Below are 14713 nucleotides of genomic sequence, written 5' to 3'. Positions count from 1 at the left end.
ATAGTAACTATAATTATAATAGCTTTAAGAAGGTAGGTTAATTATACCCCGCGGGAACAGTGATTCACTGGCCTGACATAATTCAAAATCAGAGAACAATGTGGAATATTCCACTGTTAATTAAAAAATTAAATTAATAAATAAAATTTATAAATAAAATTAATAAATTAATTGCTGAAATTAATAAATAAAATTAGTAAATTAATACATTAAACAAAATAAAAAATAATCTATGGGTCACTGATGTAAGTAACGAGTGGCCAGATTCGCGAAGCAATTAAACAAGTACTTAGGAATGTTTTTGTTCTTACCGTCTTTGTGGCAGCTATGTCGGGATTCAGGAAGGCATTTAAGAACGAAAATCTTCCTAAGTACATAGCATCGCACTACGACACCTCTTGACCAGTCGTAGCTTTTCATAAACTGGATATAACTGAGTTTTTCTCTACTACACAAACCTGAGGATCTATTTAATAAAACGGGCGCATCCGATCCCATGATCGTCGTCTCCCCTAAATCAACACAACATATTTAATAAAACACAAATTTTTGCCTGGCGATTCTCATCAAGAAGGATTCCTTCATGTTAGCTATATATGCATTCTCTGCTTGAAACTTTTAGTAAATATGTCTTTTTTAATATTATATTTAGATTTATAATAGCAAGATATTATTCCAGTAGTTATTAAGTAAATAAACGCTGGCGAACTTGAGATATGAGAGTAGGTGATGATCCTGGGTGGGACAGGAATGTTTGGAAGCATTTACTATCACCTAATGCCTCTGTTCAACTAGCAGTAGGTATAGCTACTCAGGAGTTAGTCAGCTTGTTGTGAGGCTTCATCCTGTAGTGGGGGGACCCTCAATACCGGCCAAACATGAATATAATTAATAATAATAACTCATTATGTCATGGACAGGCAGTCAGAGTATATATACATGTTAGGCTTATATTGAGGGCCTCCCCTCCCAAAGGTCGAATTACTGACCCTCGTAAGGACGGAGCTCCACAACAAGTTAACTAACTCTTGGCTACCCACTTAATGCTAGGTGAACATGTGCATTAGGTGATAGGAAATGCGCCCAACCATTTCCGTCCCACTCAAGATTCGAACCCGGAATTCTCGATTGTGAGTTGAGAACTAACCCGACTCAATGTCAAGCTACGTATCCTAGCCCAACCCAACCCATCCCAGCCTAACCTTACCCAACCCAACCTAGCCCAACCCAACCATGCCAAACCTAAGCTACTGCAGCCTAGGATATCAATATATAAATACATTTTTAGCAAACAGAAAAAGGGCTTTGTCAAATTGTCTTGTGTCCAAAATGCCCCAGTTAGGCACCTTGCAATTTATACACCTTCATATTCCATTAGTTAAAACAGTTTTTTCAGTTATTATAAAATTTTAATTAGGACAAACCCTTACCTAACGTCATTTTTGCTGCATTTTTATTCAACACTTATTGTGTTGTATTAAACATTGTTGTAGGTTGGGTGCTGTCGGGGGTAACGCGTAATGAGGAGGGGCGAATAACAGTATGCAAGATATCCTAGTACTTTATCCTGTCAACGGTCGCCAACGTCGGGGTGTCTCTCTCTGCATGGACACCACCCATTAGTATTAGCGATAACTGTTACTCACCGTAGCCCTGCGGGTCTTCACTCAATCCTCGTGGCGCCACTGTTCCCCAGGAGAGTATCCCAGTCGATCCCCCAGCCAGCCTTATAGCCAAAGAATGAGTGGGAACACAGTTTGCTGACTCCCAACCATGTGCCCGCCCCGACAAGGGCTCTACTACTAACTGCAAGGTCGCCAACTGGTGTTTCACGTGTCCAGTAACACGTCAGTGGTATTGTGGAATTGTGGTACTAATGGCAGTGCTCACTCATTAAATCTGGTCTCAGGCAGGTATATGTCTCTAATGCTCTCACTCTATGGAACTGTTCTATAGCATCAATATGGAGGGATATATGGAGGGATGATACAAACGCAAAGGTATTTTGTATTATACTTAAAAAACTTCAAGGTATTATATCCGTATCAACAACCAAACATCAAGTACAATGCAGAAAGTCACTCTCTCTTCATAAAACTGGGGCGCACCTAGAGGGTAACACTCTCCCCCCTCACGTCAATGTCATAATCAGCTGAGCCGCGCCCCTCACGCCGTGCGAATGCTTAGTACTTGTTTTCCTGGCGTTATGCGCTCTGTTTCTTTAAATTCGCAGGAATCACTATATTTGTCATCAACACAATATTTCTAAATGGCAATAGAACGCAATGAATCACCACACTGATCTCAAGTTCAATAACTCATTTCTACAGCAATTAACATGCTATTTCACCATAATAGCGTACTTCATAATAATTACGATGAATGCAATTAACCACGGTACTGTTCTTAGATTCAGTAATTCCTCTCGAAGGCAATAACACAATTAATCACTGCACACATGGGAATGTTATTCCTCACACCAACATATACATATACAGGGATAAATTCATGAATATCAATAATAATAAGATACATACTGGGCACACAGCCTAACACCAATAACTGGTTCACTTATATATATATATTCTCTGGCATAAGTTATCATATTAATGTCACATGAAAGAAATCATCAACGACACAATAAATTCTTCAATAATTCCAGGTGCCTGCACACACCACATATATAAATATCGTGAGAGCTCTGTACAGCCTCACTCTGCACAACTGTGCCTTACTGTGACATAGACATAAGTGAGCCTTGCTCACGACATGAAAGATACTCTGGCTAAATATATAGCTGACTAAAGGGGAATTGGGAGGGAACCTTGAATCACCTACTTCCACCCGCCCTCCGGTGAGAGTTGAATTGTAGCTCCTGGTCCCGGCTCTCGCCTCGTTGTAGGGAACGCCCCCCCCCCCCACACACACACTGATGCGTTCCCCAGGAACCCAATCAACGTCCCAAAATAAACGCATCGTCTCCGTGTTCTGTCCTCCGCAAGTCCGTGCTCGTCCACAACGTCTTGTAGGGTTGGAGTCGGTCTCCCGGCCGTCGACTTCCCCTCACAACTACGGCTGCCAATCTACTTCTTGGCTGCAGTCGTCCTGATTCCCAATTAGTTTCTTCTTTCACTGCTTCCCGGTGGATTGGCCCAGCCGCTACGTCGTCACTGTGAAGCTATCAGACGTCACTGTCTAGACTCCACCTGCACAGCACCTGTCCCTGGAGCGCTTGTTGCTCAATATTCCGTCGATTCCCTCTTCAGTCCAACAGATGAACAAGGGAAGACCTCACAGCGCGCTTGCAGACTACGGGTGACGCGTAAAATCCACGGGATCGGGGTACAACTGTCAAACTGACAGGACCAACCTTCACACATCCGCTCACCTTGACGTGTCGTGACAGACTGGTTCCCTCACAGAGGATCGGCCCAGCCACTACGTCATCACTGTGAAGCTATCAGACGTCCCATACGTCACTGCCTAGACTCCACTCTTGCACAACACCTGTCCCTGGAACACTTGTTGCTCAATATTCCGTCAATTCCCTCTCTGGTCCAACACATGAACGAAGGAAGACCCCACAGGTGCTGGCAGACCACCGGTGATGCGTAAATCCTCCGGAGATGGGGGATCCTGTCAACCTGACAGAACCCCCAGCCACACGTCTGACCACCTTGACGTGCTGTCTCAGACTGATGGCGCCAAAGTGGCGCGATGACCGGACCCCCCTGCCTTCGTGACGTCATACTTGCCAGGAGCGGTTTTCATTGGCTCCCTGTGCCACGTCACTGTCAGTGACCAATCTGGTGCCACTGACGTCACACAGTTTAGGCGGCAAAACGGAGAGGCCAGCGCCATATTGGCTCCCTAAAGGGCCTATACCACAGGCCAAAACACTTTCCTTTTACGAATTTCTCGCCACTTCGAGAACACTACATTCTCCCACATATATCAAACTGATGCCCGCGACGTAGAGAACGCTCGGGTAAAGTGGATATGACTCTTACAGTAGGCGTGGGAGAAATATAAGGGGGGGGGGGGGAACACCGTCACATACCCCTCCCCTTAAAATAAGAGTCATATCTGGATAGTGTACACGGGACAGGGCATCTGCTACTACGTTGTCCTTCCCTCGGATGAGCTTAATTTCCAACCAGTACTCCTGCCGCCAATGCGAGACGCTCCTTACATATCCGTTGACCGTTCCCACGGTCACTCCTGGTGTCCATTGTTCCTTCAGCATGGACAGAGGACTTCGCACCTCATGTCCATTCACCAGTTGGAAAGGTGAGAAACCTAACGATTCTACCACTGCGTTATGTATGGCAAACAACGCAGGGTATACTGCCTCATCCCACTCAGCTCCCTGCTCTGCGCAGAACACTCTCAGAACGGTCTTCAAGGTGGAGTGAAACCTTTCGATCGCCCCTTGTGACTGCGGTCGGTAGGGCGACGACCGAATCTGAGTCACTCCCCAACTTGTCACGGTCTGTCTGAACCATTTGGACAGGAATATACTTCCAAACTCCGTTTGAATTTCCCTGGGCATTCCCACCCAAGAGAAAAATCGTTGCAGCAGCCCGGCTACTCCTCTCGATGTCAAACGTCGCATCGGGACAGCTTCCGGAAATCTGGTCAACGCACACATGATTGTCATCAGGTAGGTATTTCCTCGTTTCGTCCGCGGCAACGGTCCCACCCCGTCGATAAACAGGCGCTCGAATGCAGGCCCAAACGCAGGAACAGGGACTAATGGGGCCTTTGGTATCGCGGGTTGGCTCTTCCCTGCCCTCTGGCAAGGTAAGCACGTCTTACAATAACGCCTCACATCGGCGTCCATACCTGGCCAGTAGAAATGATCCCTGATCTTACGCAGCGTCTTGGTCACCCCCAGGCGACCTGCAGAGTCCACAGAGTGCGACAGATCCAACACTGCCGCTCTGCACTGGGCCGGCAACACTACCTGGTGTCTCGTACCAAGAGATTCTTCTCCGGCCTCCATCCTCACAGGCCTCCACTGTCTCATCAGCATTCCCTCCTGTTTGTAAAAATGAGTGGCCCTCTCAGGACCAACACGTCCTCCTTTGGCCTCATGGATCAATTCGGGGAACTCTATCTGCTGCAACTCCCCAAGACGAGTGCGGTCTACCCCTGGAGAACTGGCGAGGGTCACCTGTAACTCACCATCCAGGCTGCCTTCGCCCTCCACTCGTTCTTCGGGTTCCATGAAGAGGTGATCGATTCCCAGGCTTTCGGACGTCTCCTCTTCAGCCCTCTCAGATCCACTCCCTCCGTGTCCGTCGCACCGCCTCGGAATCACAACGCATACAGGGAACGCCACCGCGGCGATTCCCCTCTCGTCCCCACAGGCGTCCAACAATCCGCCTTCCTCCTTATAGTGCTCCAAGCACTCCTCGCTCTTCACGAGGTTAGGGAGGACACATCCTCCACATGGGTCATTTCCGAGGATGACTTGTGCCTCCATCTTGGGCACTGATGCACAGACCCCCACCACTAGGGTCTGGCAGCCATAATCAGAATTCAGAGTCACCTGGTGTAGGGGCATCCTCACTGGGTCTCCCACAGTGGTCACACTTGCCACCCCCACACTGGTACTCTCATAACCCTCGGGGAACAGGGTTTTGCTCACCAGGGTAAAATCTCGGGTAAAGTGGATATGTCTCTTACAGTAGGCGTGGGAGAAATATAAGGGGGGGGGGAACACCGTCACAGTGCATACATCCCTACCATACAACCAACCAAAACCCGTAGAGTGCTTATGCTTATACTTCGATCAGGAGATCACCCTGTACGCTTCCTGCTCTTGGAGAGGAGGCTCAGCGTCACACATTAAGGGGGTGAGGCACCAACACTGGCCTCGTTGTCACATGCACACACCCAATTCGAGCCGCTGTGTCTACCCACTCTCTCCTTATTTTTGGTATGACCTCCTCAATCCCCCCTGCCCCTTTATTGAATTATAACTCTATACTACCCTGTCCACAGCTTTGGTGCTTTCTCTCTCTCCTCTATTTTCTGGGAAACCTCACTAGGACAAGGGCAAACACCTGCTTGTTATGAACATTTAACATACAGAGAACATATACAACCCACACAAGATACAATATTGACTCCAACACTCAATGCTATTGTAGTCAGGTTGCATCCAATCCCGTAGGGGCTCTATCAGCTGCTTATATAAAGTGGTAGCCCAACACCTGGCTTGCCACTTATGCTACAAACCTCACCTAGTGGGTTAAATCTTATAAGACAATATAGCACTATCAGCCTTAAAATATATATAAATAAATATACACAAGGAACCCAGCGTATGGCTGTAACACTATAGACACCAGTATAAACACTCCTCGATACCAAAAATAGTCAGTTACTTACCTCCCACTGCATCATGCACGCCAATAACACTCAAACACTCCATCAACTCTCTATAAGCAATCAATAAGAACCTCCTCTCTACACCTAGAGGTTCACTACCCTGAACGCCTTCAGGCTCCTCCACAATTATCTACTAGGGCCCTCTACAGGTCTTCCAGGCTGCTACACCAGCAAGTTTCCTCGAATGCACTGGTGTTTCACCACTAATATTACAGAAGCACTTGACACTCCTCTTCACTGCTTCTCCTCACAGCTCGAGGTCCTACTCTTCACTGAGGGACTATTCTTCCTCAGAGTACACTACTCCTTCAACAGCCTTGGAGTCTCTTCCACTAACTCATTCTACTGGCTCCAGCACTCGTCCACTCAGCAACCCTTTTCCCCAGACAAACTTGCAACCCATTGACACGCCAATAAAGATGTTCCTCTATAAACATATAACTAAAATAAACTACACAATAAATGTCTTCATCCGACATCTCCCTGCTTCCCACATACTGTGAGGTGACTTCCCCACATTTGGAGGGGTCCATCCTCCGCCCTGCGAGACTCGACAGGTGCCAACCGCTCAGTTGCCTCCATGATCTCAACAGGAGAGGACACGCAGTTCCTCACCTCAGCTGGTACTCTCGTCTCTATTCTCTTATTTAGGCTTTCTGCCTTATTAAAACAATGCCTGACATATCAATAAACACTTGCTACAGCCGCTGAGCACATGACCAACTACAGACAATCACTGTTAACTGGATGAAATGGGCTTAGCACAGAATTTGACTCGCTCGCTGGCGCTCACTGGCCGGACGGCGACACACAGGGCACCTCAGGCTACCCACAGAACTGCTTTAATTTTCCACAACACCTTCTGCAGTTCACGACCTGAGCTGACACGTCCACAAACTTATTCCATTGTCGAAAAGTCCATCCACTTCCTTCTTCTTGAAGGTATATCAAACATGGGTTCTTCGCCGGGGGCGCAAACAGAGCACACCCTCCCCTCATGATTTCTTCAGCTCAAGGCCCCTCTGAAGCGAGCCTCATACCTCCAGCAAATTCTCCACATCCCATGTCAAGTCATTTATTTATATCCTTGTTCACCGCCCATTCTTTTAAACTTCTCGTCAAATTGAATCGAGTGTTTACTATATACATATACAGGTCTATATCTACTCGACCTCTTAGTTAGGTCAGGTCTTGCAGAATAACTCTCAGGGGGAGACTCGTTTCTCCTGCAGCCTGAGACCATAACAGTTGCATGTTCTAGAGTATTGTTTTTTATCTGTATGTACACTGCAGACTGAAGATCCTTCTTCCTATAATTAGTCATGGCCTGACAATGATGGTTTAAAGTTATCATTATGTGATGAGGTACATCGCTCAGCTCATTCCTCTACATGTAGCATTGCACAAATGTGTGTCCAAAACCTTTTCCTCCGTTGCACAATTTGACTGTGTGTAACAATAAACCTAATTTGTTTTATAACATATAAGTGAACCTGTGAGTAAAACAAATCTTCAAAAATTTTGAATTTTTTTTGTTCAAAATCACTAATCTCTGAAAGTTCTTTACCGATTGCTTTGAAATTTTCACACAACGTTCAATTCGCATCTGAGCTGGTGTTTATATACATACTATATTTATGTTTCGTCTGTGACGGAAAAAAACGTGCTTTTCTTGAAAAACTGTGTTTTTCATGTGAGAGAAATCCTCAAATCCTCTTTTCCGATTGCTATGAAATTTTGACACAACATTGCATTTCGAATCGGCTTGTGATTTTATATACCTACTATATACATGCCTCACCTGTGACAGGAAAAAAACATGTTTTTTTTTTTAAAACAGTGCCATTTGTTGGACATAAGGGCAACACACGCTGTAATCTCCCCAAGTTCTTCACCGATTGCTTTGAAATTCTGACACAATGTTCTATTAGAATATATGCATGTTTTTATAAACCTACTATATAGATGCCACACCTGTGACAGGTAAAAACATTTTTTTTCAAAACAGCGCCATCTGTTGCCATAGCAACAGAGCCATAGTGCCATAGCAACAGAGCCATTGTGCCATAGCAACAGAGCCATGGCGCCATAACAACACACGCTATACTAAATATGTTACGAATTACAATTACTTGTTTCCGATTGCAATGATAAATTTTATTTTCATAGATTTCAATATATTTTTCTTTTTATTAAATTATTTTGTGTGACATTGTGTTGGAACTGAGCTATGTTGTTTACCATACCGTTCATTTCGTGAGTATAGGTATAGATGCCACACCTGTGGCACGTAAAAACTTGACTTAAAAAAAAAAAGCCCCATCTGTTGCACGTAAGAGCAACTTATGGTATCTATATCAATAAAAACGTAAATGTTCGTTTGTTCAAAATCACTAATCTCACAAATTTTCACACAACGTTCCATTGGAATCCGAGCGGGTTTATTTATACATGCTATATAGATAGCATGTCTGTAACGGGGAAAAATCATGCTTTTTTTGAAAAACTGTTCATGTGAGGGAAAATCTTCAAAACCTCTTTACCGATTGCTTTGAAATTTTGACACAACGTTGCATTCAAATAGCTACATGATTTTTTATACCTACTATATACATGGTTCACCTGTGACAGGAAAAAACATGCTTTTTTTGAAAAACTGCGCCATCTGTTGGAAGTATGGGAAACACACTGTTTAACCTTTAAAAGATCTTCACCAATTTCTTAGAAATTTTGACACAACGTTCCATTCAAATATGCGTGTGTTTTTATATACTTTCTACATAGATGCCACACCTGTGACAGGTAATTTTTTTTTAAACAGTACCATCTGTTGCATGTATGAGAAACACACGCTGTACTAAATATGTTATGATTCCATTTCAAAGTTTCTGATTGCATTGACAAATTGAATTTTCATAGATTTTGATTTAATTTCTATTTTATTTAATTATTTTGTGTGCCATTATATTGGAATTGAGCTCTGTTGTTTACCATACCGTTCATTTCGTAAGTATAAGTATAGATGCCACACCTGTGACAGGTAAAAACATTCTTTTTTTAAGAAACATCGCCATCTGTTGCACGTAGGAGCAACACACCCTATACTAAATATAGTTCGATTCAATTTCATTGTTTCCAATTGCACTGACAAAAAATTTTTCATAGATTTCGATTTATTTTCATTTTGATTTAATTATTTTGTGTGAAAGTGCATTGGAATTGAGCTGTGTTGTTTAACATACCATTCATTTCACGAGTAAAGTTTATTTTTGTATTATTTCTTTTTTTCATTTCGTTTTTTTTAACTATTTTTCTTATATTTTAGTGATGTGAACATCAGATCATTTGGAAATGCAATGGGCGTGGGAGTGGAGAATGGTGGGGAGGACAATGGGACGGGAGTGGAGGGGGGGGGGGTGGATGGTGGGGGAGGACAAGGGGACAGTGGAGTTGGGAATGGTGGGGGACGAGGGAACAGGGGGAATGGAGAATGATGGGGAAGACAATGGGAAATGGGGAATTTTGGGGAGGACAAGAGGAGGTGGGGAGGGGAAATGATAGGGAGCACGAGGGGAGTGGGGAGTGGGAGATGGTGGGAAGGACAAGGGGACGCTGTAGTGGGGGATGGTGTGGAGGACAAAAGGACGGTAGGGGAAGGGGGAATGGAGTGGAGGACGAGGGGACGGGGGCGTGAGGAATGAAGGGGAGAACTTGGAGACAGGGAAAGGTTGCTGTGGCTCAGCAACGCACATATGTTGCTGAGCCACAGCAACGCGTGGCCGGGTACAGCTAGTCTATATATATAAAAATGGAAATGTTCGTTTGTTCAAGATCGCTAATCTCTGAAAGTTCTTCACCGAATGCCTTGAAATTTTCACACAATGTGCCCTTCGCATCCAAGCCGGTTTTTATATACATATTATATAGATATCACGTCAGTGAGGGGAAAAACTTTTTTTGAAAAGCTGTGTTTTTCAGATTTTTTCATGTGAGGGAAATCTTCAAAACCTCTTTACTGATTGCTTTGAAATTTTGACACAACATTGCTTTCGAATAGGCGAGTTTTTTTACATACCTACTATATACATGCCTCGTCTGTGACAGGAAAAAATGCAATTTAAAAAAAAAACAGCTCCATCTGTAGTACGTAAGAGCAACACACACTGTAATCTCTGAAAGCTCTTCACTGATTGCTGTGAAATATTGACACAATGTTCCATTTGAATACGTGCGTGTTTTTATATACCTACTATTTAGATGCCACACCTGTGACAGGTAAAAACCTGCGTTTTTAGAAAAACAGCGTCATCTGTCGCATGTAAGAGCAACACACGATATACAAAATATGTTACGACTCCATTTCAATGTTTCCGATTGCATTGGTAAATTGAATTTTCCTAGCTTTTGATTTATTTTCATTTTGATTTAATTATTTTGTGTGACGTTGCATTGGAATTGAGCTGTGTTGTTTACCATACTGTTCATTTCGTAGATATAGCTTATTTGTTTCTTTTTTCATTGTTTTTCATTTCGTTTTTTTTAACTGTTCTTATTTTTCAGTGCAATTGGTGGTGAAATTGAGCTGTGTCGATTGATCTGCGTTTGAATTAAAATATTTCGTTAGTATTTTTTTGTTTTTGTTTTCAAAACAAGAAAAGGGACAACACGCTTATTTCACAGCTGCAAATGTACTACAAACAGCTTTGAATCCACCGGCAACAACGTTAACTGCTTTCTTCACAGTTATGTCAAAATGATGCGTTTGGGAAAACACTGCTCTATTCGGAAGTACATACGTATTACACATGGAATGCCAGTAGAAAATCATTTGAACGACGCAAACGAGGAGACCGAGTCGACGGACAACCTGGCATATTCAAATAAACTACGATAGGCAGATTGTACACCTTGCATCCCAATCAAGATGAATGCTTCTATCTTCGCATGCTGTTGGTAAATCTGCCCGGCCTAACGTCATTCCAGCCACTGAGAGTTGTCAACGGCGTAACACATGCCACTTTCCGTAGTGCATGTCAAGCTCGGAATATATTGGAGAACGATCGACACTGGGATGTATGCATGAATGACACGTCCAATACGTCACATCCAAATCAAATTTATGCATTGTGTGCAATCATATTGACCGCCTGCTCTCCTTCATCTCCAATAGAGTTACGGGAGAAATATAAATCGCACATAGCTGAAGATAATATCCGTCGAATATGAAGGAAAATTCAAATATGAACATAGATTTCACAGCAGAACTCTACAATGAATCATTGAAAATGATTGATGATTTGTGCTTAGAATTCGCGAACAAAGTTCTAAATCAATTGGAAATGCCGTCACCGAATCGATCTGCTGGTGCTTCGTTCGATGTAGAATTGCGTCGTGAACAAAATTTACAACATGAGTGATCTGTTGTCGTATGTGCAATCAAATTTTTCTAAGCTAATGCTTGAGCGAAAATGCATTTACAATCAAATAATCCAAACTGTCAATAACAGGTTTGCAGAAATCTTTTTAGATTCGCCAGGAGGAACTGTAAATTCTTCCTAATTAGATTGATTCTGGCAGCATTTCGATCCCAAAATGGCATAACCTTAGCTCTTGCATCGTCTGGAATAGCTGCGACATTATTACCAGGTGGAAGAACTGCTACTTCAGCTTTGAAATTGCCATTGAACATGCAATTCATTGAAACTCCCACGTGCAACATTTCCAAAACAACCGGCATGGGAAAAGTATTGCATAAATGTAAACTTATCGTTTGGGATGAATGCACAATGGCCCACAAAAAATCGCTCGAGGCTCTTGATCGATCACTGCAAGATTTGTGTGAAATCATCAGACCATTTGGGAACGCATTAATATTGCTTGCAGGAGATTTCAGGCAAACATTACCAGTAATTCCTCGATCGACACCAGCGGACGAAATAAATGCTTGCCTGAAATACTCTACTTTATGGTGACACGTAAAGAAATTTAAATTATTACAAATACGCGTATTCAGCTGCAAAACGATCCATCAGCTGAGATATTCTCACATCAATTTCTGGAAATTGGGAACGGAAACGTGCCTGTTGATCTGACCTTAGTACAAATTTCATTGCCTCATAACTTTTGCAATTTAGTGACGTCAATAGAAAAATTGATTGAAAAAGTATTTCTCATTATTCAAACCAATTATAAGAATCTCGATTGGCTGAATGAACGAGCTGTTCTTGCGGCCAAGAACAAAGACGTCTATGAACATAACAATATTATTCAGTCTAACATCCAAAGCTAGGCAGTCAAATACAAGTCCGTCGACACTGTGGAGGAAGCAGATGAAGCGGTTAATTATCCAACAAAATTTTTGAATTCACTCTATCTGACAGGAATACCATCACACGTATGGCACCTGAAAATCGGCGTGCTAATTATCATATTGCAAAATACCAACCATCCAAAACTTTGCAACGGCACGCGGCTTGCAGTAAAAAAATTAATCAGCGCCGTCGTAGAAGCAACAATCTTGACAGGACCTTTCACAGGTGAAGATGTCCTCATTCCCCGCATTCCTATGATTCCATAAGATATGCCATTTCAATTTAAGAGATTGTAATTTTCAATTCGATTGGCGTATGGAATCACCACCAATAAAGCTCAAGGCCAATCTTTAGAATTGCGGTTTATATCTAGACACGGATTGCTTCTCACATGGACAATTATATGTTGCGTGTTCTAGAGTTGGCAAACAAGACAATCTCTATATCTCCACAGACAATGGAATAGTAATAAAAAAATTGTGTACCCACTAGCATTGTGAAATTAAACATATTAGAAATTGTGCTTTTTCTTTTCTTACTGTCCCATTTAACCAGACTGAGCCACAGCAACGCGTGGCGGGTACAGCAAGTAAGTAATATAATGAATCAAATAATCCTATTACATATCAATATGAGATTTTAATGATTCATGGTTAACATTTATGATTTAGTAAGGATAATACCGGTAATAATACAAGCTATAATTTAGAACTATTATTACTGTAGGGTTTTTCTTATTAAGAAGCTTAGGTATACACACAGCAATGTGCTGCTACCCAATTCTATATAAAAGATTACACAGTGTAGATAAAAAACTAGCTCTAAGTTCATCTAATACTTTCATTTCACAGGATGGTTAGTCATACATGGAATCAGGGGAGAAAATACTAGCCTCAAAACAAATCAACTTTGACTAAACAACAACTTCACTATTTTCCCGAGAGGTAAACACTGAATCATGGAAACATTATATTATAATTACTCTTACCTGTTTCTACACGACTCCTCTCAAACAATATATTTGTTCTTTAACTAGTTTTCTTGTCCCTTAACTCCCTTTGTCACTTTGGGTAGGTATAAGGTTTTTATATAGCTTCAGGGTACCAATCCCCCCAGCCACTGGGCATGGTGAGAATTCACCCTCCTAAGCACACATATTTCCCTATCAACACAAACTAAAATATATATAAATGGTAAATGGCAATCTCAACCCACAATAGTTAAAGATGATAATAATAACATGTAAAATGGAATATTGTATTGTATTGTTTTTCTTATATAAGACACAGCACACAAAGGGAGAGTTGCATAGTATATCATTAAAAAAGAACTAAAGCTGAGGGCAAAATTACAAGCTGCCTAAGCGGCAGGTTTGGTGACTTGACAACAGCATACATGGAATAAAATTCAAAGCGAGAGCTCCTAGCAATGCCCCGGAATTGGTGGGTAGTCATGTTCCTCCGTGGGAGTCCCTCCGGCCTCCGCCATACACTCGTGGGCTCGGGCCAGGTCATCCACCCTCCTGTGAGGAACCATTTAGAGAAGTGGTACTCAAGATGACGACTCTGCTTAGATAGTTATCTGCCAGCTATCCTGGCTGCGGTTCACCTAAACAAGACTATATTATCCCCTATGCACCTATTGCATGGTGATCATGGGACTAAGGTGATCTGCCCATTGATGTGGACATGGATCATATTCTGTAAATGGAATATGTCCAGGTTAGGGCTTTCTCGTAGCAAATTTCAAGGTCACTCTTGATGGGTCCCATATCCTGAAGACCACAAGCACTCTCCTTAAACCATCCTCCCTCTCCAATTAAGGGTTATAGAAGAGACGGATGCTGTGTGCTTATCGGTATATTCCCCTCACCTTTTGAAGGATTTCTGGGGTACCATATTTGTCGCACTTTCTCTGATGTGGACGAGAGAGTGGGAAGTTATCAGCAGAGACCTGGGTGTTTAATATGAAGGCCTCATCGGTTTTGCAAGCGATGATGTCGG

General features: G+C 42.7%; 1 protein-coding gene across 3 annotated transcripts in view; it reads right to left on the bottom strand.

The window, feature by feature from the left end:
• Nucleotides 1–14713, bottom strand: part of LOC138352349 (astakine-like) — a 42036-nt gene that overhangs the window by 15804 nt on the left and 11519 nt on the right. The window contains exon 1 of one of the 3 annotated variants that reach the window (XR_011222768.1): nucleotides 3389–14020. The exons of the other annotated variants lie outside the window; for them this stretch is intronic. The gene's annotated coding sequence lies outside the window, so the exon portion shown is untranslated. Of the gene's footprint in view, nucleotides 1–3388; nucleotides 14021–14713 lie in introns of those variants that run through there. 3 annotated transcript variants of the gene reach the window in all.

This window comes from Procambarus clarkii, chromosome 53 (assembly GCF_040958095.1).
Source record: "Procambarus clarkii isolate CNS0578487 chromosome 53, FALCON_Pclarkii_2.0, whole genome shotgun sequence".
In the NCBI taxonomy this organism is placed as follows: domain Eukaryota; kingdom Metazoa; phylum Arthropoda; class Malacostraca; order Decapoda; family Cambaridae; genus Procambarus; species Procambarus clarkii.
Note: the sequence above shows the minus strand (reverse complement) of the source record. Positions and strands in the feature narration are given on the sequence as shown.